At 38.1% G+C, this 24,686-nt stretch overlaps 1 protein-coding gene across 12 annotated transcripts in view; it reads right to left on the bottom strand.

Moving 5' to 3' along the window:
- ARVCF (ARVCF delta catenin family member) overlaps nucleotides 1-24,686 on the bottom strand; it is a 258,446-nt gene that overhangs the window by 219,971 nt on the left and 13,789 nt on the right. The window contains exon 1 of one of the 12 annotated variants that reach the window (XM_048322523.1): nucleotides 23,358-23,377. The exons of the other annotated variants lie outside the window; for them this stretch is intronic. The gene's annotated coding sequence lies outside the window, so the exon portion shown is untranslated. Of the gene's footprint in view, nucleotides 1-23,357; nucleotides 23,378-24,686 lie in introns of those variants that run through there. 12 annotated transcript variants of the gene reach the window in all.

Raw genomic sequence — 24,686 nt, forward strand, 5'->3', positions numbered from 1 at the left:
AGCCCAGGCTTTTTCATGTAAATAGATAAAATACAAGGAAGACAGAAGACCATTTCCAATGGTTTAGATTCAATTTTTAGGTCTCTTCAAAGCTAGGAATGTTAGCAAATTCCAATTACTAATAAAATTAAGAGAAAACCAAAAGAAAAGAAACCACCACATCTCTCATGGAAGAACTATTAAGAATTTAAGAAATAATAAGACCACATTTGTGGATTTTTGCCATTAAAGCTGTGAAATTCTATTAACAGATCTAATCTCTATTAAGTTCCGCAAATAGGTTTGAAATTGTTTCAAAACACCTACTCATTTAATAAATGAGATCTTTCTCGTGGAATTAAGTCAGTTTTAAAACTAAAATAAAGAGAACCAAATTTTCTTTTTTTGGCTACATCTCCCAGTGCATCTGTAACGTACTTTCATACATGGGAACATTAAGTCAGAGCTTTATACAACCACATTTACAACTGTGAATCACTACTTAAACATAAAATGAAGTTCTGTCCTCCGTTCAGCATAGTGTGGGAACTTCATGAAAAAGAAGAAGACTCTTCCTTGCCCCCAACTTAGAAATGGCTGATAGGTGGCACAACAAATACATGATCATCCAGAGGATATTTGTATCCAAGAAAATATAAAAAGTAATGGCTTCCTGTCACCTAAAGCCTCCCATCTCTGAAAACTAAACCAACACACTGTAAGAGCACAAGTCAGGGAAGGTGTTGGCAAGAAGTTACGCCCTATACCAGGAAACACAGAATAACGTTATGGGATTGAACACGGGGAAATCTGAGAAACATTATTTCCATGTGAGGGAAAACTTAAGAGGAAGCTGGAGTGAAATGGATAGGGAGAAGAGTCTTACAGAAAAGTGAAAATGGAAGACAAAAATTCAAGGAAAAAAGGGATTGAGGATGGAATGACAAATCCTAGTCAAGATACAGACATGACACCTGGGAAATGAAAGTTCATTACAAACAGGAGAGCACTGAGCTGAAAAGCTATAAAGTCGCTGCCTACTGAAAGGATCCTAATCCCAACACCATTTCTGCCTCCCTGTATCTCCTTCCACTTGTGCCTAGCTATGAATAGCTTACTCCCTCCTATCCTAATATAAATAGCTCGAAGCTGCAGTACTAAATCCCAGCAAGAGCTTGAGACTCATGCTGGCCTGGGGTACTGAATGAAGAAAACAAAGATGATTCCATCTCTATATAGATGGGTCTTCAAGAGGGCAGTCAGTCACATTTTACCCTCTTGGAAAGCAAAGATTTGCTAAAGCCTCTGTGCATCCACTAACATACTAAAAGGAACCATTAGAGTTGTGTATTATCTCCAATTAATTGCTGCACTATTCCCTTAAGTCAAATATTCCTTTAGGGTATGAACTGCTTGATGCAAGACTAAGCATGCAGAACACTCTGTCTTAATATTAACTACCCATTGATGATGCATATTTTCAGAGACAGCATGAAAGATGCTAAAAAAAAAAAAAAACAACAAACTTCTTTCACCAAGAGCCTTATATTAGATCTGAAAAAACCACATTTGTTGAAATACATATAGTTTATAATTTTTACATTTCTTGCTATTCAATGACCTATTTTTTTATAGTGAAACAGATTATCCATTACTGAAAGCACATTTGTACTTATGTTCTGCTCATTTGTGTCAGCTCTGCAGCCATGACGTCCTCAACCATGCCCCTCATCAGACCTCAGCCTGAGGGGCTTTAGTTTCACACCACACTTAGACAAATTCACTACGTTGCCTTGAGAATTCAGGTGTCCTTCCCCTCTCTAGTCCATAGCACTGAGCCATCCCAGACAGTCAATGCTCCACACATTCTAGTCCCTAAAGATCCCACTGCACAAACAACAAACATCACCCCCTAAAACAACACATAATTAACAAAAAAACCCAACAGCAACACAACTGCCCCCTACCCCTATGTCTGAGCTCAAATATCCTGCTTAAAACTACTGAGAGAAAATTTAAGTGAAGATATTACACTATTTCATTTTATGTCCTAACTCAGGCGGTGTGAATAATTGATTTCTCGGTTCGCCAGATTGAACTGAATTTGAAATAGCTCCTTCTCTTGCTCAAACCCTCTCAACATTTCATTTTGACATGACATATTCCATTTCAGACTTGTAACAAAAGCTGTGAAATGAAGGCCAGATTCACAGAAAAGAGAGGAGAAAGAGGAGCTCCCCTTGACAGAAAAGCTCTGGGTGGCTCCTCCTTCTGTGCCTGTGACTTGGAGTAACAGCCAAGCCAAGGCAGCAGCTCCCTCGTGGTGACAGGAGCCATCCTGACGTCCCTTCCTATGCTCCTGCTGTCAAACATGAGCAGCACTGAAGGAAGAGAGAGAGCTTTTGGGTGCACTGCCCAATGGGTTAGACTACATCTACCACAAATTGAGCATTCAAAATGAACCTTCTCCAGTGATGGGACCAAAGCAGACCCATCTTCAAAGCAAACAGCAAGAGAACTTTCTGAACTCAAGTCTCCTGACACACAAATCTACTCTGGAGCTAACTCAAACAGAAGATTGTAAGCAAGCTGGATCGGTTTTAATATCTTGGAAGAAAGCAAGAGAAGAAACTAAGAGTGCCTGGGCCAGCAAACTCTGCAGTAAGCACCTGCCCAAGATGCCAGAGGGATGACTTACAGTCTATGCTGAATTGAGTTTCCTACTCCCTGGGCCCTGATCAGCACATGTTGGGATGAAGGGCAAAGGATGCCTCATTTTCTCTGGTTTGTAAATCTCAGTATTTTTATAGATGAAACTATTCAACTTTTTTTTGCAAATAGTTAATGTCAAAACGTTCCCTGCATTCTTGTATAGCAGTAACTACACGCGTATTAAGCATCATTCCTGCCCAGCACTTCTCTTGAGGATGAAGCCTTCATGTCCACAGGAATGAGAGCTACGAAGCAAGATCTTGTGTTTTCAGACATGCTGCACTTTCCAGCAAGAAATGAAAAAGCAGGGATAGTCCGTTCTCGTATGGAGGAAGAAGGAGGAACAAGGATAAAACAGGAACATGAGAACAGTTATTCAAAACTTTCTGCTTTGCTCAGAGGCTAAGGCAGCTGAAAGCTGCCAGGGCAGCTGATGAACACCAGGCTAGATGAAAACATCAGAGTTATCATGCATTTTAAACTTGTTCATAGGACTGTTGAATTCTCCCACAACTTCTTGAATCTATTTTTGTTATTAAATGACTAATCATATTGAAGGGAAGAAAGAGAAAGCACATTTCATTAAAGGATTGCTGAATGAGTGGAAATACCCACTGGAGTCCCTAAAAATACCTGAATGCTTATATATTCATAATCCTGAACTGACAGAGATGTGCTCCAGACTTTTTGAGATAACAACTTTCTTACTTAAGTAACATCTCTGTTCCTCATAAGACCAAGTGATTCATCCAAGGTCACAAACAGCTGATGTCTCTTGACACCAGATTACACTTGGTGGCAGGTCACATGTCTAAACGTAAAGGTGAACTCTGCCTCAGAACAAGGAGCTGCAGCGTTACCAAGAGAAAAGACACAGATTGTCACTGACTGATGGTCTCTGGCTCCAGGAGTCAGAAGCGTTTTGTACATCCTGCTCCTAAAGTGCCACAAGTCCCACATCCCAACCCTGCCCTTTCATTCAAAATATGCTGCTTGTCATGAGATCTAACCTCTGTAGCACAGTACAAGTCTGTTAAACACAATTAAGTTTCTAAGAACTTGCAATTAACACAGATCCTTTTCCCCAGTATATATGGAGACAAATAAGCTACTTCTAATGAGGAATAACAACTATAAAACCGAAAAGTGTTCCACACTTGTTTTGGGTTTTTATTCACGATGCTGATTACCTACACCCTAACAGTGCTCAGACAAAGAACGTAGTTTTCCTTTATAAATTGCTACTTCTCCTTAATTTCTAAAGAAACTCCTTCAACAGCCTACTACATAGCTTATGAGCACTGAAGATAAGTACTATCAGGTTTTGCCAAATTAGATACTGAAATTATTAATAATTTACTGGAACTTTTAGCAGCACGGTTAAAAACAGCTTTCCTGTCAGATCTTAGTTCACATCAGATACTGTGGTAATTATCCTCAGAATCTAAATCATTATAATAAAAACAAAATAACCAGAGTGAGTGGAAACTAAAGACAAATTTTAACCTTTGTAAGTTTTCTCACTTTCATGCAAATCCCTGCCTGTATATTGAAGGCCATTGAAACAGAGCTAGTTAATTAGAGATGCTAGTAAAATTAAGAAGAGTATCCATGCAAAAAGTGAGGAAAAAGAGGCATCTCTAAGCCCCTCTTTCCACATGAAGGATTTTAAATCATGTTCCTTGCTTTCTTTATAATCCCTCCAGTTGTTTTTTTTTTTTTCCTCTCTACGCTGCCCCCACCTAAATACAATCACTATGGAAAATAAGCTCATTATAGCGCACCACGGGTAAGCAACTGCAGTCAGAAATGAATCAATCGATCCAAAGCTCCATATTAGCGGCTGCCATTTGCAACATGAGGACAGTGTGATGACATTCCCCATAAGACAGTGACCTGAACTGAGAAGAGATTGTCTTGACAAGTTTATGCTACCAGAACAAATGTTGATTTTCCTCATTTTACAGCCCATCTTGCCACAAATCCCTGCTACAACATATTAATCTTAATTACCACGGTTATATTACACTAGATTCTTTTGTTTCTACATTAAAGCTAGTTACACAAGGGATGTGGTTGAGGACTTGGTGATCATGAAAGAGGCAAATTCATCAATATCTATACACCACCTTCCCTCCAGGAAGCATTAACACAGTTACTCCCTATTTTAAGTTATTTTACTTTGCCTATATAAATGAAGCTGACAAGCAGCCTCTTTTCATTTCTTATTTAATTTTGTCAAAGAATCTTTCCATGACTTAGCTGAAGTCAATAGAAGGACACAATTAACGTGATTTTGTCCGAAGTTTGTCATAGGAGATTTATGTTGCCATAACAGAGATTTATGCAATAATAAAACTGTACTACTATTAAAATTTCTACAGTGTATCAGTAACACAGATTACAGAAGTCATCTCCTACAGGGGAAAAGCAAAAGCTGCTACAAAAACATTTCTAGGCAGTGAGCATTAATACAATTTGAATTTCTTTAAGTAATGTGTTTCCATGTAGCATTCTGTGTAAATTGAGTAAAATCTTAACCTTTGATTCTTAAAGTACGATCGATACATTCAATTTGTTATGTAATGAATAACTTCCTTCTATGAAAACTATTCTTCTGTAGTCTTTAAAATGCTCTTACAGACTTTCTGTATTTATACTTACATCCTAGAGAATTCCGAAGAGGTTCACAAATCACATTTTCAGTACATCTTTACATATCTTCTCCCATTTAAAATATTTGCTATTTCAGACCTTAGCAAACTGAAATAATATAAACACAAGGAGAGGTAACAGACCATTAAAAAGAAAAGCCTTTAAGGTAAGTTTAATAGGCATCTCCAGTGCTCTAAAATTACCCCTGTATGTGGGTCATCTCACAATAAACTTGCGCAATTGATTGGATCGTATGCAACAAAATCCAGCCCCAAATTATTACAAAAGCTCACATTTGACTAAGATTTGTTCAAGGTATATTCTACTCCAACAACATGATTGTATGCCAAATTTACTTGCTTGTCTGTCTTCCTCATGCTGCTGTTACAACAGCAAACCAATAGCCCTGCCTTGTAACGAACCCTATCAAACAAAAGAGAAACACATGCTTTAGTAAGAGAACAGGCCATGGGAGCTTTAATAAATATATTGCAGAGATACAGAAAACAAAATCAAATTATTGCCCTGAACATCCTCTGACCCCAAGTTCAGATAGTGATTTTTGTGACAGGGATCCATTAAGATCAAAGCATATTTTGTGATTTAACATAGTTGTTCTCTAGAATTAGCAAAAAGGAGACTGCAAACCAGAAAAGGACAAATGTCAGGGGAAAGAGAGATCATATTTAAAATTCCTTCCATTCCACTGGAGTAGTAACCCAGCCTTCAGAAATTGTTGAGTCTCTGAAAGAGAGTTATAACCAAAATTCCCAAAAGGATTAAGAGAAATGGGAAGGGAGCCAGCAAACTGAAGTTTTGGGTACCAAACATTCTCTTCAATAACTCACAAGGCATGAAACTGGCTCATATTATTTGGCTTTGGTCCAAAGCAAGTCTAATTTCTCAAATCCAGATGGAAGCAAAACAATATATACAAAAGTGACACATGTAATGCATATATTTCATAGACTTCAGGATTAAAATACGTAATTGCTTTCTTGGGAAAACACATTAAACACCATGTTAGTGAGCCTTTTGTTTTCAGGTAGGCATGCAATTTGCTTCCTTCCCAGAGCCCTGTGTAAGACACCACGTACTCTCCTTCCCACTCCATGTTTCAAGCCAAATGTATAATGCTGCGTGTCCACTACTTTCCATAAAAATCCCATATACAGAAAGCACAAAGTAACAGACACTAGAAGAATGAAGTCTCTTCACTGCACCATTTTATCTGATCGTACTATAGTATGTAAATCCAACTCATGTATGAGCCAACACCAGTATTCAAACTAAGCTTGCTTCCTGTGTGTCCTTAGCTTCTCCCAGGAGCACTCTGCTTTTAGGGACTGATTCAACCATCAACTTTTCAGGGAGGAAATAACAGCAGGGAAAGCACTTAAGAGAAAATATGGCACTTAGTGAGCCAACTGTGATATGTGGAAACATCCAATGCCATCTTTGTAGTGTTTCCAAAAAGTGCTGTTATTAACTATTCTGAACCCAGTCCTATTCCATGGAAAAATGGTTTCCTACTCTGAACAGTGTGAAAAGTAAAAAATTCCATGGGATTTCTTATGTCCTGCTTCACATCGCTTAATTTGCAAACTGAAAGACTGGCTCTTACAGCTAATTTTTAAATTTTATCTAGAGTTGTGGGAAAGCCATTTTTGATTATTGTACAATACTAATACTAATATTCATACATAATATATTACCTTTATTTATAACATAAATAGATAGCAAAAATATGCTCCCCTAAAAGAAACATCACTGACAGTTTAGAAGACAAGTATCAAGTTATAACTATTGGGGAAAAAACCTGGCCTAACTTCTTTTTCAAAAATATTAACTTTACAATAGAGCTAATAGTTCCTTAACTTCAAAGTTAAGATCTAGAATCATTCGCAAAAGAACCACCACACTCTCCTTGCATTCTGCTTAGCATGCAGGCTGTCCTTGCCATTATTTGCAGAACAGACATTCATGTTAGTCCAACCACAAGGTATTATCGGTGCAAACAAACTTCAATACCCCCCTCAAATTGCATTTGCTATAGAAAAAAATAAAAACCCAAGTACTCACTGTAGGGTGAAGGACCTCAGTCCAACCAGTGAGGATAGATGCACCAAACAAGTCTGTCACATTTTGGATCAACATGTAGGTAAAATTAGTAGACTAAGATATAGGTTATACTGCTGAACTAAGGTAGGGCTGAAAAAAACCCTTGACAGAGCACAGCCAGTTTTCCTAGGACACCAGTCAGCATCCAGAGCAATTCCAGAGAACAGGAGTGCCCAAGTGGTCTGTCAGCTACGTGCCACTGGAATACCACTACATGCCACCAGTCTGCTGGAATAACTGCTGTGGATCCCACTCATCCATTCCTAGACTAAGGGCTCATCAGATTGATACTGCAAGCCTAGGGAGCAACAAGCCATTCCCAGAAAAATATAATTCTACTGTAAAAGGTTTTATAGAAAGAATGAACCCACACTCAACCAACATCCTCCATGCTCTAAAGGGGTCTTCAGCAACCCTGGTGGCAAAAGCAGGATGAAATCTGTCCAGCAAATACTGTTAGTGCGCAACACACAAATTAGACCACAACCAATACTGCAGGCATTATCAGATGTATTTCACTTATAAAGAATCACAATCAAATATTTTCTTTTTTTTTAATACTGCTTGCCTATGTTTTTGTGGGTTTTTTAGTCAAATTACAGCACTACAATGCTACAATACCAAGAGTATGTTGAGATACTGGGGCTTGTAAAAGTGAATATCTGTAATTTCTGCATGAGAAAGAAGTGCTGCAGTTTCCCCAAACATCAGAGTCCCTTACATCACCCGTTTTCTTAAACACCCTACAAGCTACCAGAAGAAAACTAAAGGCCACTGCTACTGTAAAATTAATCAGGGTGTATTTTCTCATTTGCTACCAGGTAAGGGAACTCTTCTCTTTGTGATGATTATCTTGAGTGCCTCTTTAATTTCCTTTCCAATGTTTTTTGGCAGAAATCCTTAGAGATGCAAGAAACAATGAACACATAAGAGAAAAACATGCATTTTGAAGTGCAACCGCATATTCCTTAAACAATCTATCTGCCAATTTTAAATTAAATACAGGAAGACTCCACAGTAAATTTATGAAAGGAAATCAGATTTCATTAATTGGTCCAAAGCAGCTCTATTCTAACCTTGTTTTGATTTGTTTTTTTACTCTGTGGTATTTGTGGATATAAAATGTACCTGCGGGTTGAACATATCCTGCGACAAAACTACAAATAATGATTGCAAACCAATGAACTTGACTCATGTGTTTGGAATTAAGTTGCATTAACTGCATTCTGCTCAGGAATACCTGCATGACCAACAGAATTAAATGGCAATTTAATGAGTTATCAGCCTCTAACAATCTTTTGAGCCCTGACAAGTTAAGCCCAAACTGAACAGATTAATGAACTTCCAGCTGGGCCCCAGATCAAGACTATGATTTTGGATTGCATGATCACATACTTTCTACATTGTAAATGGGTGGGGGTGGGTGGCTGTATTAAAACAAAAGTGTGGGAGGGGAAAAAACCCCTTTTCTTACCTGTTGCTTAAAATGTAAGGTAACACATTACTGAGAGTTAGGAGAATTAGGGCTGTGACACTGGAAGCAGCTGATGACAGTGATGCAAGTGGAACTGGGAGAAAAAATAACCCATGAGAGTGCAGCAAGTAAAAATAGAAAGCTACTACCTGGAGTGGTAACTGTCAAAAAGAAGTGTGAAAATGTGGCTTGATAATTCTCAGATCACTGGATTCTTTATCTCTTGGATTCTTTATCTTTCTCATTCAACTGCCAACCCTTCCCAGCAGTTGTTCTTCTTGACCTCACAATCCATGAATAAAACACAGTTTCAGTCTTGCACCCTGTCATCCATTCATCATTCTGCTAAGTCCCTTAGCTGGCTCTGCCTCCCAATTTATGCATCGTAAAATTCTGTACACGTTTAACAGAGCAGCAATTTATAAATAGCTTTTATTATACAAGGCAGGCTTGATGCTTAAACAGGAGGCCAGAGATACTGGCACTTAAACTTTTCACTCTGCTGTTCCTACCAATTTCTCCCAATTAGCCATCCTCAAAGAACGTTAATGGTGATTTGTAATTATCTTTTCTCTTTGATAAGGCTACTTCTTTAACAGTGGCCAATACATTCTGTTCATACGTGAAATACTAGGAAAATGAAGATACCAGGCAGTTATCTCCCCACCAAGTCATAAACCAGCCACAGAGAACCATCTGTAAACAACAAAGCAGGAATGTTTCAGTGACAGACTGAACCCAAGCAGTGTCACTGAAACATCGGGCGAAACAAAGGATCAGGGTATGGATTTCACATCTAGAAACCACTTCTGTGTACCAGAGGATGACAGCCTTCTTGCATCAACTCTTATGGCTTCTTGCCAAAATCAATTCAAGCTTGCCGCTTTCTACACACCTGAGAGGAATAAAGAAAAAAGAAAGAGGGCTGGCACTGAGGAGAATGGCCAGTGCTGCAGAATGCTAGAACTGATGGCTCCAGAAACAGGTGAAGTCTACAAATTTGTATGGGAAGAGAGGTAACACAGTCTCAAGGATCTACAGGGTAGAGGCCACAAGCTAGTTCCCCTTCCCTTGATTAATGTTATGCATTGATGGAATACCCTACAATAGCTGACTAATGAAGGAAGTTGTATGCTAATATCTCTCCTCTAAAAGATCTTCCTAACAACCTCTTCCTCTCCTGACTTGGTTCACTCTCTGGCTTACCGGTTTTTGTGCAGCTATTGATATACTAGATACAAATCTTCCCCACAGCACAAGCTGCAACTATGCTTTTTTAAAATTAATCCAAAACTGAGGCTCTGTAGTGAAATTTTAAGTAAATTATAGGAAAATATTATTAAGAAATGTAAGAACTCAAAACATTTGCTACTCAACTACCACCTTCAATTCTACCTGAAAATATTTAAGAAAATCATTACTGCTGAGCACTCCGAGACCAGTTTAAGACAGCCACTGAAATGACAAGTTGACCCTGCACTTAAGTACTTAAATCTTTTTAAGGTTCATAGCCCACCCATCCCTCCTTGAGGTATGATCTGACACACAGCCAAGAGGGAAGGCTGTTTAGAGCTTTAATAGCACAGAAACCCATTTGCAATTGCTCTTTTCATTTGTCCTCTACAAATCAGTCAAGGACCCAAGCTCTTGAAGAAATACTGCTGAATTGAACTCTGGTATTGCTACAATTGTTCAGCAAGCAAGGCTGCACACAGAAATAATACCAAGGACTAAGAAACTTCACAGCATCCCAGTAAAAGACTGATAAAGAAGAGAAAAATGTGCAGAGAGCCTTAGAATGATTTGTGCTCAGCATATGCTGAGCCTGTCTCTACCCTGGGCTGGTGGGGAGAGCTGGGGATGCTCCACAAACCTCCCAGCCCCATTCTCTATTGACTTGCACATTTCTCTGTTCAGTGTGTGCAGCAAGAATGTCACTGCACAGCAAAGAGAGCACCAGACATGGCTCAGCAGCAGCAAAGGAGACTACCCAGCACTGGGGAAGCAGCAAGAGAGAAAGCTATCATGAGCAAGTTCTCCCAAAACTCAATCTCTCTTCTTCAACAGAAATAAGGAAAAGAGAAAGGTGGCAGGGACAACAAGGTCAAGCATCGTCACATTCCATTAAAGTTCTCACTTTGTTGTGAGCTCAAAGTCTGTTGCTCTAAAATGAGGAGCTATTTGTGATGTTCATTTTGGTGGAAATCAGGACAATTCTATCCATCAGAGGAGCAACATCCTGAAAGCCTTTTCAAATCAAATAAAGAGGGACAAAAAACAAACATTAATTATTTTTAGGAGGAAATCTGTTACATTTAAATACATAAATCACTGTGGTTGTGATAGAAAATGACTGGGCTTAGCAACTCTTTTCTAATCAGTTCCAAACTGAGAATATCTACTTTAGAGTGCAGATGTGCAATTCTTTCCGTGAAGAGGTCACACATTCCAAAAAGGCACAGAATAATATTATTATATAGTCCTACATTACTTCAAAGCTTCGTCCCAATTTCTGTGTGATTGGCAGCACACAGTGAACAAGCTAATGCATCTGTAGTTTACTGCAGTTATCAAGCTTTTGAAAGTGCTTCATAAAGTCTTCATCTACCAGGAGCACAAGTCTCTAAATATCCCAATTTCTTATTTGAGTGTTTTAGTTCTTTCAGGACATGTGAGAGAGGCATGTGTTTATTACTGGTCTGTTATACTCACTGATATTGCACCCAGGAGAATAAATATTTGTAATTACCCAGCAATACCTTTTGTTAAGCACAGCACCTCAAACACTTGACAAGTATTAATTATGTCTTGTTATACAGAGATAATATTTTTCTCAAAAGAGATGAAATAATTTAGGAGAATTTGTCTACAATAGGATTAACATGGAACTGTTGCAGTTCCTGCATCCAGAAATCTCTGTGCACCTGATAACCACCTATAACCACCTACATGGTATTTACTTATTATTTTGTAAATGTCTAGTTCCATTTTAGAGTAATACTCTACACATGAGACAACCTCATTAGAAACATTACACTGTAACTGATAAAAACCAAAGGAGATGGAGTCCAAAATCCAGATTCTAGTAGGCAAGAAAGCAATAGCTGAAATTAATTCTTTACTGAACTCCTATGACTTGAATAGAATGCAAAGTGCAGCAATTATATTCAAATATGATGAATACCATAATTACGACTTCAGAGATAAGTGGAAATATTTTGAGAAGCAGTAGTTCAACTAAAGCCATATTTAAAATAGGGAGTGCTAGACTTTACCTACTGTAGAACAGTTGGGGGATTAACAATACTTGTATTTGTAATTGTTTATGTCTAACGTGCTCTTTTGGAATTAGACAAATAACTCTCCATGTCTAATACACTGCCATTAACAACTGCTCCTACAAAGACATCAAACTTTTCTCTCTGAATCAAGGAGGAAGTATGCAAGTATTTGCAGGGACACCTCGTTCTTCCTCAAAGACCTGTAAAGATGAGGTCTTCAATACTTGTAGAGAACACCAATGACAGTAACTTTAAAATATCAGAGAACAAGCAATGAAACCTTTCCTGGTAATATAATTTCCTTTGAGGTTATTGGAAGAGGGAATTTAGGCAAGTTTACAATCAATCAGGAAAAAATAACGCAGTTATTACAAATTTTGATGGGGAAACTTATCATCTATAAATGAAATCATTTCCTCACACAACTTTCTTTTTTAACATATAGAAAACGATTGCAGGAGAATGGCACTTTATCTTCACAAGTTACAGGGCCAGAAAGTCACAAGAGGCTGAAGTGATTTTCAGCTAATGTGGTACTCCTGAATGCGAGATGAACAACAGGTATTTCTGAGTTCATTTCCTTCATTTTCGAGTCACTTCACTGCGCACTAATACAGAATTTCATGACAGCCATAATTTGAAGGCTGCTCGTAACAACTGGCAGGAAATTCCATATCAATATCATCTGTCACTTTGAGCAGGGAGGACGGAATTTTCCAGTAATCTTTACTAAGTATTTCTACCAAAACAAAAGAAGATAAGAAACCTTATTCCAAGGAGTTTGGGACTGAGTAGCCAGCTTGCAAGTCTATGTGTTTGAAACTGGCAGAGATGGTAATTCTTCTGTTTAAGCCAAAGCAAAAACTAACCATATATATCTTTCTGGCAGTATGCAGACTTTGATTGCAAAGGCTGCCCTATAAGGAATATACTGAAATTTGTGACAAGAACACAGCTTAGAAAGACAGAACAGAAGAAGAATGAATGTGAAGAGAGAAATAAGGATACATAGATCTGTTGTTCAGCTCTTTGAAGCTAAACACAAGTTTGAGAAAAACGCTGAAGAAAGAACTGTCAGCAGTGGGACAAGAAAATCATGTAAACATTATGTTGGATAGACAAAGCAAAGAAACGTCAAGGACTTTCCAAGAGATCAGGGACAGAAAGGTATGAAGTACAGGCACAACAAATTATGCTTCTGCAATCAAGAGGACAGTTTGCATTACAGAAATAAATATGAAGCACTATCAGAAAGCAAAGAGTGTGTGGGTGTTAGAAGAAAAGACAAAAGCACAATGTTATACAACAACTAAACCCCACAAATGTGTAAGCCCACACAAAACCTCACGGATCCTAATTAGAGTGAACAGGGCTGACCCATAGTCATATTTTCTTTCACACATTCAGCCAACAAACTGCAGAGAATTCCAGCAGCTAGAATTGACAGTGACATTTTAAGTCAATGAGAATCTATTTTACTCTTCCTCCCACAACACAAATGAATAGTAGTGCTAATGAAATTCCACTCCTATTAGAAATTGACAAAACACAATCCTGCATTTATCCCTTCCAGCAAAATTTGCCTTTTAACAAACTCAAACTATTCTGAAACACCCTGTGGTCACAATATGACAGAACAAAATGCCACCTGCTCCTGCACTGCCCTTCTTCCAATTAACTTGACTTTAGTGGACCAAGATAAATTTTTTATCTACTGTATTTTATACCTACACTTTTGAATGAATCATATTAACAGTTACCATTTTAGTCACAGACTTTAATACAGTCGGGTTATTTAATTCGCATTTGATCAACTCTTTCTGACAGAAGATAGGCTTCTATTCATTACATCAAAATAACTTGCTTATAGAAATAAAAAAAACCCCAACCCATATGCACTGTTTTCCAGTGCCATCTTCTTCAAATGCCAAGGAAGAACTGACGGGATTTTGGACCACGACGCAAAATGTAATCTCTGCACATTATTATTCAGAAAAAAAAAAAATTGAGAAAATATTCTTATTACCTTCATTTTAAATGAGTTCTCAGGCTAGATAACCTTTTCCTATTTAATTGTGGTATACTAGGAAAGAAGCCCTTTGGATCTCTCAATGAGAACTGTACAGAGAAATAATTCTGTTTCAGGCAAAAATAGCTGTAATATTAATCAAGCAGGAAACAAGAGTGGAAAATAAATTAAAAAAAAAGAATAGTGTTATGCTGTGAGCTGCCTGCTCTCACAAGTTAATCAGGGTGTGATCAGTTCTCAATGTAACACCCCAAAAGCACGGGATGATGCAGCAATGCTCTCTCCTCGTATGGTGCTATACAGAAAAAAGGAAGGCAAGAGTCTTCCTACTTAAACTGACCTGCCACACAGTCCATTAGCCGTTAGCAAGTGTGAAAAATTCCATGGCATATCTGTGTCTGCTTGACAAATTCCGTTGTGAGTGAAGACCTTTTTTCCACAGGCTCTACATTTGTCTGTAACTCTTTCCTTCCAACTCAGAAAAATCATGCACACCACTGAGTACAGGCTCAGTTCATAAGTCACCTAACACAGTATAAGCTTGCAAGATCTCCCACATTTGGGAATTCACCTTTGGGTGGAATTAGAGACAATAAAGAAATGCAGAATGGTATCTTCAAAATCCCATGGGTTTTCTTATTTAGCTTCCTTTGATGTAGCTTTAATAGAACTGAATGCCGTATTACAAATGTCACCACTTTTTATAAAAACAAACAGCTTTTTTTGCCATTTTGTAACTCCAGACATGTACTCCATCCCTTGTTTCCACCATCATCCAGCTACAGACTTCAAAGCCTTCCAAATTCCTTTCTAGATTTTGCCTTCTAAACATCAAGTATCAATGCCTCTAAGATGTCGTCTTCTTTTGACTTCAATACAGTCTTCTGCAGTCTCTTAGTACTTAATAACTGGATCTACAATATCTCACCTAGTGCCTTGTCAAGCTTATTATCCCACAACTCTGCCTGCCCTGAAAGTCTGACTTTCCATTGAAATGGCATAAATAATAGCAACTCTTTACCATATAGTATTTATATAGTAATGGAAATAGTACAAAACTTCGATCCCAAATACAAAGCTAGGATCTAATTCAGATCTTATGTAAACTCTAACAGGAAGTATTACTTCTGTGACGTTATTTTCAATTAAATGTCCTAATGTGCCAAAATAGCATGACTAGTTCTTAATTCCAAACAGCAAAGACTGCCATGAAAAGCCAGAGAAGCTTTGTGTCAACCACAAACTCAGAGCAAAGACCATGCTTATATGGGCTTAGTACTATACCACAGGCATAGCTACTGCAATACAGCAGTACCAGGGTCAACAGAGGAAATCCATTCCACAGAAAATCATTCCAGAAACATACCACAGACATCTTAACCATGGTTTACAGCTTTTAATTACCTGTAGTGGGTATTACAGAACATTATCCCAGTATTCATATCTTTCAGAAAGTCTAGACTCTCCAGTTTCTGTTAATGAGAAGAACCTGCAAGTTTTGGCACAGCAAGATCTATTATGTTGAACTTTTAAAAAGAATTTTTACAAACCTTCAGCTTCAGTGATTGGGAGAGAAACATCCACCAGTGAAAGACAGACATAAGTCAAAGGATGAGTTGTATATATATTTCCACCTGCTGGTAGAAAGGGTTTACACAGCAGTAGTATGCTTCTACAGCAGTTTAAGTCTGGACTAAATCCAATAAATCAGCAGAATTTTTTTCATGTTAAAAGAATAACATAAAGCAGCATTATCCTTCAATGTCACTGGCACACAAAGGGTATTACAGAAAGTCTGCTTTTGATGAGGCTGCACACCTCCAGGTCTGGGGGCATAATATTAGTCTAACTGATGTTTACTTATTTATGTGTTTTTTAATTAACAACTGAATGCTACCAACATGCATGTCAGCTTCCCAAAACTGTAAGTAACAAGCTTAAATTACTACATGCAGAAACATGTAATGATAGTGTTAATCAGGTCCAGTGCTCAGCAAAGTGTTTTTCAGTTGGATGTTTATTTGAAATTAAAAGGTGTTCTAAAGCAGCACTCCAAGGAATAAGCTGTATTCACCACCACTGAGCTGCTACAACATGGAACCAACTGCTCACATTTCTCCAGAACTGGTGGTAGAGAAACATGATAAAAATGCCAAAAGAGCCTCCATTGTCTATAAACAGCAAGAATGAACCTCTGTTCTCCACTACATAAACCATTAGAGGATTTCCAAGTACAGACAACACACTCCCAACCTCACTTAGGGGTTTTTCCACACCATGCCCTCCAGGCTTTCATGACGCCACTTTGGGTTCATAATCAATCAGCGGCTTTTATCAACTATAGTACCTGAAAGTTTAACCTTCAAGCCCCAAGCAGTGCGAGCTAAAAATTTCATGGAACAGGATAAAACTGCATCATCTCTACTGCAGGACTGTTCAAGAGGCATGAAGAGACTACTTCACTGGTTAGCAAGCACTTACATTCTACAGTCCTTTCATAAAATTTAGTTGCAACGTTGAAATGTCTGCTTTCTCTCCCTTCTGACCTTGATGACATGTGTGACGAGGCTGTTTTCAAACATCCTTCTAAACTCAGCTCCATTAAAAAAAAACTTCTTGAAAGTTATAATACTGCATTAACACATGCTGGAAAGCATCTAATCTTTGTGCTGCCCCCTGTTATCTATAAATACTCTGAGAGTGACGTGCAACTATCAAACAAATACAAACTTCCTCCAAGAATGCTGAAAATTTTATCTTTGTCACTAAATGAAGTGTTACATCTTTGTGCCAAAACATCATCCTATACATGTATATAGAAAAATGTGAAAAAAATCCCCAGCAAGTATTTTCACAAATGCCTAGTGCCAAGAGAAAAAATGCTCAACACAAGAAGTACTGCAATCCATTACAGCATTATGAAGTCAGTCTTCTGTCAGCTGTCAGTTCGGATTCTGTACAGATATCTTAAGGAGAAGAAATACTTTAGGAAAGCAAAGAATTACCATACAATAGGCTACAATTCAATTAAAAGAAAGAACATGCTGAAGATAATGTCAACAATAGGATATGATAATGATCATTTTAATGAGATAAATATGCCCTCATATCCCCAGTCAAAAATGCCCAAGATCCATCTTGGCAATGGTAGGAAGCAGTGGCAAGAAACAAAGTCTCCCTTTCTACTGATGTGGGCGATGCCAAAGCTACAACAATTACTGGAATTCCAGTCAGGAAGGAGAGGAGGAACAAGCGATGCTTTTAGCTTCTGAGACAGATCAGGGCACGTTTCCCTTCTGCTCCTGAAAGCACTGTTCCAGGGAAACAATCCCTGCCAGAACTCTCATCGGACAATGCATCTCTGCAGTTGTTCATGCATAACACTCCAGATGGAGGAAGAATTCAGCTTTAAATCTAAAATGCAAAGGGGACTGTTTTATTAGAGTCTAAATGCTCTTGACTTCGCTGTATAGGCATTTTAAGAACCTCTGTCAAAATTCAACAAAGTCATCAGGTTTTTAACAGGAAGACCCTACACTGAAGTTGTGCAAGATTAAAAAGTCTCACAAAATTCTTACTGACAATTTCCAACAAGTTTCTACAGCAAAGCTGCAAATCAGTTTTGGAAGACTTGTTCCATGTACATCCCTGTTGAAACCCAGCACCAATTTATACACCATATATAGCTTTAAAGAAAAAAAAAATTCAAAAAAATCAATGCTTACCGTAAGGCATGAAAGTTTACAATGGAAGAATAATACTGAAACTACAAGAAATCAAGAAAGTACCCAAAGCCAAATAAAACTGCCTGTTGCCTTTTATAAAGTATACTTTTTAAGAAAAAGTATAAAGAAGAAAAAGTTAAAAACAGTCACCATGAGATGGTGCAGCAGCTAAATTGGTTGCATTTCAATTCCATCTGTACCTGTTCTGTGAGGATATACTTCTGAGGGGAGGCTTACTAAGGGGCAGGTATTGTAAGATTTTTCTAAGCTAATGCTTTGTATTTCTTGTTTAATTATCTTCATCATCTAAGTTTCCTTTATCCACTTGGAAAGGCCTTTAATGGATCTAAATAAGAAGAGAAAATTTGTCTAATATTTATGTCTTGTCAATTCTATAGAGATGTTGCTGTAAGAAATTTAGATCAAGAGATTGGGTCCTAAAGTTTTATTCACTGTAGTTTTAATAGACCGTGCCCATCTTACTCCACTATTGCCAGAGATGTCTCCAAGAATACTGAATGAACATTAAAAAGGCCTACCATGACTCTTGCTATGAAAGTACATATTAAATTGTAAACTTTTAATCTCCTCACTGGATCCATATGGGGAAATTTGGTATGGCATCTGGGAATACGCCAGCAAAGATATGACAGAGGAGTTGCATCGCATGTTTGGCCAGAATGGAAACACTGCCAGATAGAGCTCAAGGATCAGAAGCTGCATATTTGTTTTCAATACTAATGTGCGCAAAGATGTACAGCTCCATTGATAGGTGTACATTAGCATGCTTCCACATGCATATCCCAAATACAGATTATCAGTCCTTTGAGTCCAGAAGAGCATCCAGGTTTTGAATACTAACGCATTTCAGATGAAGCAGGTTTTCTCCAAGCCATGAAGCAGAGAGCAAGGCAGCACACAACGATGTATCATACAGACTTCTAAGGCCAACCTTAGCCAGGCAATTCAATGAAATTCTACTTCAGACAGGTAAGCTATTTTGCAAACTTTTAGTAGACACCCTACTGAAAAAATCTGCCTGTTTCAGAAATCAGTATTACAGTAGTACTGATGCTCACTAAAGTAAATTATAATTTTTTAAACCATACCTGATCAAACCATAAAATACTATTTATAGCAATACAACCTATCTTCTGTTAGTGCTATGTAGCTGCGCAGTGAAGTGGAGGAAAATAAATAGCCACAGGCTGTCACACCACTGCTGCAGAGCACCAGGCTTGCTCCTGTTGCTGTCATCTTTGTTAGGAGAAGACCTGAGCATGTATGGGAGCAACTCCAACATCCCAGGGGCTGATCATCCAGACCTCATCTGGGTTAAGTGAAAGAGCTCAACTCTCCAGCTGGCATCAATAAACCAAGACGAGTCAAAGCAGGACCAGGACAAAATCCCCATGCTTTCAAACAGGCCACTGTGGGGTATGCCAAGCCCCTGCCTTGGAGGGATCTCTGCTGAGATAAGAGATTTTGCAATCGCCCAGCAGGACTCCCTGGAAAGGCAACCACTTCTTTGGTCACGGCGAGAAAAGACAGACCCACAATCCTTTAGGAGACCCTATGCAGATCCCTTGTAAGCCATTGGCCTTCACCCATCCCCTGTATCCCTGTAAAAGCTAAGCCCTCTGCCCCTGTGGGACAGAGAGAGCTGTCATCCCTGGCTTTCCCCTTTGCCGGAGTACGGACCAACAGTAAAGCTCCTTCCGTGGGGAACCAGCCACATGAGCCTCTCATCTTTCTCTCTGGTCTGGCTTGGCCTGGAGGCTGCCCTGCAGAGCTGAGCTGGAATCACGAGCTGATAATCACTAAAGACCTGACAGTCTCTGCACGGGCCCTCCTGGCCAGCATTTGAGGGAAGATGCCGGGCCTCGGGAAGGCGATTCCTTTCGGGACCATCTCCCCGGACCGCTCACCTCTTCCTGGGTCAGAGCTACTGACCCCTTCTAACCCACCATTTTAAATTAGGAATTAAGTGATTCCAAATTTCCATCAAGAAATATAAGAAATTAAATCCATGCATATTGTACACAAGAATGCAACATACTTTTTGACATCTATTCAACACCACCAAAGGCACTACCACGGTGTGGATAACAATGAAGGCAAAAGTAGGACTCAGCAGCAATTCTGGAAGGCTTGTATGATCATTAACTAAAGATAACCATGTAGAGGTAAACTCTCAGGCACACAACACAAAGTCATCAGACTTAGTTTGTAAACCATGTCATGCAGAGACAATAGCAAAACTTCCCATTTGAGATAAATATACTTGGCATCAGATAAACCAGATAAAAATATTTTCCAAGAGCTACAGATGAAAAATACCTAATTGATATCTACATATAATGTACACCATATGGAGGAGGAATTCCTTTCTAAAATTACTTAGTTCAGATTTGTTTGTGCGGCAAATGCTTATAAAACAAAATGCTAACTTTGGCTAATTTGAGTATTTGGGTCATATCTTGTGCTTCCCGTATGTGACAAAGACTCTTACATGCCCAAGTCTTAATTTAATAAACTTAACTACAGACAACATTTTAAAAAAATAGCTTACTCACAAGAAATATCAAGTCCATTAAGTAAGAGTTTGATTAATGTATAGTAATCCATCAATTAAGATTAATTCATCACTGTTGGTCATTCCAGAAAATATGGTAGAAACCCAAAATAAGCAGCCATAAATCTACAAGCAATGAATTAGGGAAAGAAAATTAATTACAAGGAAAAAAGAATGTTCCTAACAGCTTGAAAACACCCAATCTGGATGGCTGAGGTCTGAAATCTGGCAGTCTGGAACACATTTCAAATCAAGTCAACTCCATTTTGTATACCACAAGCAAAACTGACCATTTAAATCACACAACTACAGTTCTAGAGATGACTATTTAGTATTAATTTCTGAAAAGGCACTTATTTTTCATGTTTCACAAATCATTTCTGGGCAACCACAGGCTAGAAGCTTATATGCCAAATTCACCTGTAACAGCATCTTCATATAGGGGATTTAAAAAAAAAAAATCTTATGACAGTTATTGCATAGCAAATAGAGCATCTCACTGTTTGAAATGTTTACCTTTGTAAAAAATAACCTTTTTCTTAAATGACATCCACAAAAATGCTACTACTAATAATTAACCTTTTATTAAAAGTTGAGAACTAATAGACAGTTTTGAAACCTACATGTATTCAGGAGATGACATGCTTCCTCTCCAGTCCAGATTCCCTGTTCACATGACCAGTAATACCTGCAATGGCAGAATTTAGCCATGTCTACCACTACTCCAATAAGTATTCATCCCACAACACTCCCTTGTGAGAAGGCCTTCTGTCTGCTCAGACCTACTCCTACAGACAATATAATAAAACACACTGGAGGATATAATCAAAACAGTTCTAGATAACCAATTTTTGTGGTACAATGACTTTCAGAGCTGTAGGTATTAAGAAACCCAATATGCTGGCACAACAGAAATGGTTACAACTTCTTTCTCCTACTTAGGAAATACCTTTTTTATCCATAAACAAATAGTACAATAGTTACTTAGTTTTCATGAAACCCTAATTAAAGCAGACTATTATAAGTGTTTTTTGAAAGAAAAGTCTTCACATTCAGACAGTATAATGTTACTCCCACTGAAAGCCACAGAAATGCTACTGCTGACCTCAGTGGGAGTAAGAGCAATTCCAAACGGCTCCAACTTTTTAGATTTTCCACCACAATGTCTATTGCACAGAAAGGCAATTCAATCTCATCATTAAAAGCCACAAACCAATAACCAATCAAAATAAACCTAGAATTGCTTTATAAGTTAGCAGTCTCAGCCAATGAGTTGCACTTGTAATGACCAGCATTCTTTAGGGCTGAGAAGCAATAAACTGAAAGCACCATCATTCTGAAAATGTATGGCTCTCCTGATTAAGGGTGACATACTCTTTAAAAGGAATATCAAGAATACCTCACTTCTGAAATGAGAAATCAGTCTTAGACATGAACTCTGTAAAAAAGCCCTTTGGTAATGATAGGACAATTAGTACTGTTTCTTCAGAGTAGAAAAAGCAGAAAGATTTTAAAAGCTGTACATTCCTTCACAAATATACTGCAAAATAATGACAGATATATGTTTGTCATGTCTCTACCAACAACATTTCATTTGATTGCCTGCTACCTTTTTACCTAATTTTGAATGAGCAGTCAGGCTGTTTGGTAAGAGATAACACCTTCTGTCCCTGTCACTTTATTCCCTTTCACCCCTACAATCATTTTCCTTTGCTTTAAACACTACAAGATTCACCTCAGGTTGACTATTACAGTGACAAATCCCCTAAGAAATCTCCCACCTCTTCTGTATTGCTTAGGATATTCAGAAGCAGTAGCTTTCAGTTTTGACTGTACTGTGTAAACTGAACTCCCATCTTTTACCCAAAAATGTACTTTCCCTAAAACAAATTAGAAAGGAGACTAATAAAAAGAAATGAAAGCTTTTAAAAGTTTGAATTATTCAATCAATTTTATTCATTTAGACAGCTGTCTTCTGGTTTTAGTAATTTAAGAGACCAGGCTTTTTAAATTATGTTCCTTTATCCCAATGTAAATGACTTTTCCTTGTGTAAGGAAACTTCTGCCTGGTTAGGTCTCAGTAATGACTTCTCAGATCAGTGAAAGTCATACAAATTAATAAATTGCTTGGTCTTTGCCTACTTTGACTGTGTTGTTCTGGCAAGGGCCCTTCACCTACAGCGAGGAGGTTCTGCCACAGCAAGGCCCACACCCCACCATGCCTGTAGGTAACTACTGAGTTTAGAACAGTGCAACATTCCTGCGCCACAGATTTCTGCACACAGAGCTCTGAGAACAACCCCACATGAAATCTGTCTGTACAGCTGAACACAAAACTGAGGGGCCGAGAAAGGGCAGTACGGAGGTGGGAACTCAGTTCACCGCTTGTCTAAAAGCCAGACAGAACAAAACATCTTAAAAAGGCCCATGTATAAAGTTTTGGAAGCTTTATTATTAGCTACATTATATGCAGTTGATCATTCTACATTTTGATTGTAACAAACATTTGTTTTTATTTGGTGATTTGTTATTCCAAGCAGGCTAATTCAAACTCTTGCATATTTTAGCCATACTCAGTTGAAAAGTCCTTCTGTTTGAGAGAAAGGTCACTGCAGGCTGTTACTATATAAAGAACTTAGCCTTTTATCACTTTATTGTTGGCTAAAGAATGTCAACTGTGAGACTTACTTTTTAAATCTTTCTATTTACTGTCCCAGACAATTTTGCTTTCTTGATTTCATACACACAAACACATGTAATAATGTAAGAAATGTAAGTATATGTAAGAAATTTTGCCAACTCTTACCACCCTTTCAGGCGGGTTGTTAGGCCCCTCCCCTTGTTCATAAAGCACAACTCAGTTACCGATATCCCTGGAAAACATAAGAGGCAGATCAAACTCTGAACAAACTCTGTAACCAGTGTAACTAAAGGCTTGTTGACCTGAGGAATGAGACAACATCCATATACAGTCCAAACACCTGCCAAAACTGCACTGCTATCCCTAGTTCAAAACACCCTAAGTCAAGGCTTTCGTCAGCCTGCAGAGTTCCTGCTTCCCAAAATCAAAGTTCAAGGCTGAAATCTCTATCTGGTTTGAAGGCTCTAGCATGTGGAAAAGTTTCAACTGAAATCTCTGGGTCATAAAATCCAAAAATCACTTGTTTTAAGTGTACCATAATGAGATGCAAAAATAGCCAAGACGCTTCTCCTTATTTTCTCTTTGCTTAAATGTATTCTTCCTGGATCATACACCTGGTTTCACTGACCTAATACTTGTTTCATACACAAAAGAATATTTTCTAAAGAAAACAAACATATATGAAGTTACAAGGAAGCTGAAGCATTTTTCATATCAAGTTAACAGTAATACAAAGTTTTAATTCCCAAGGAATACAAACACTTTCTTGGGCTACATTTTACCAAGTTTTGATCAATTTTTTCTTTGTGTTTATTTTAATTCCAAATATCATAAATTTCCAACTCTTTTACCTGCCTTTCTTTCCAAGCTAGAAATACACCCAATTCCATAGGTACACTGCAAGTTGGAAGTCACACCTTCAGTGTAGAATACTACGAGCAAGCAGCACTGGGGCTGACAGGAGAGAGGAGGATAAATTTTACCCTAAACTTAAAATCTAAAAAACTTTAGATCTCAGATTTCTCTACAGAATGTTTAAGTTAAAAACAAGAAGAAAGCAAGAGGCTGGAACGGTAGTACCATATAATTCTTGATTATCACTACATATTGGGCAGACACAGAGGAATAAATATATAAGTATTATATATAAATACATTATATAAATATATAAATATATCAATCAATCAATAAATGCCCAAGTATAGCTACAGCACTACAATGCCAAAGCACCACTGACCATTGGCCCTTCTACTGCTGGCTACACTGGATTTGTAGGACAGTCACACTGACATAGAGGGATTTACAGCAGTGATTTAAGTAATGAATATCACAAATAATTAGGGGTTGTTTTATTGGGGGGGAGGGGGTTTACTGTTCTGGATGAAGAGTGCTCACCCACAAGGCCTCATCTGAACCCACTAACACCAGAGAAAAACTGACTAACACTCAGATCCACAAAGGATGTAAGTGCACTCAGTGGGAAAAACAGCTTCT

Source organism: Corvus hawaiiensis, chromosome 18 (assembly GCF_020740725.1).
Source record: "Corvus hawaiiensis isolate bCorHaw1 chromosome 18, bCorHaw1.pri.cur, whole genome shotgun sequence".
In the NCBI taxonomy this organism is placed as follows: Eukaryota; Metazoa; Chordata; class Aves; order Passeriformes; family Corvidae; genus Corvus; species Corvus hawaiiensis.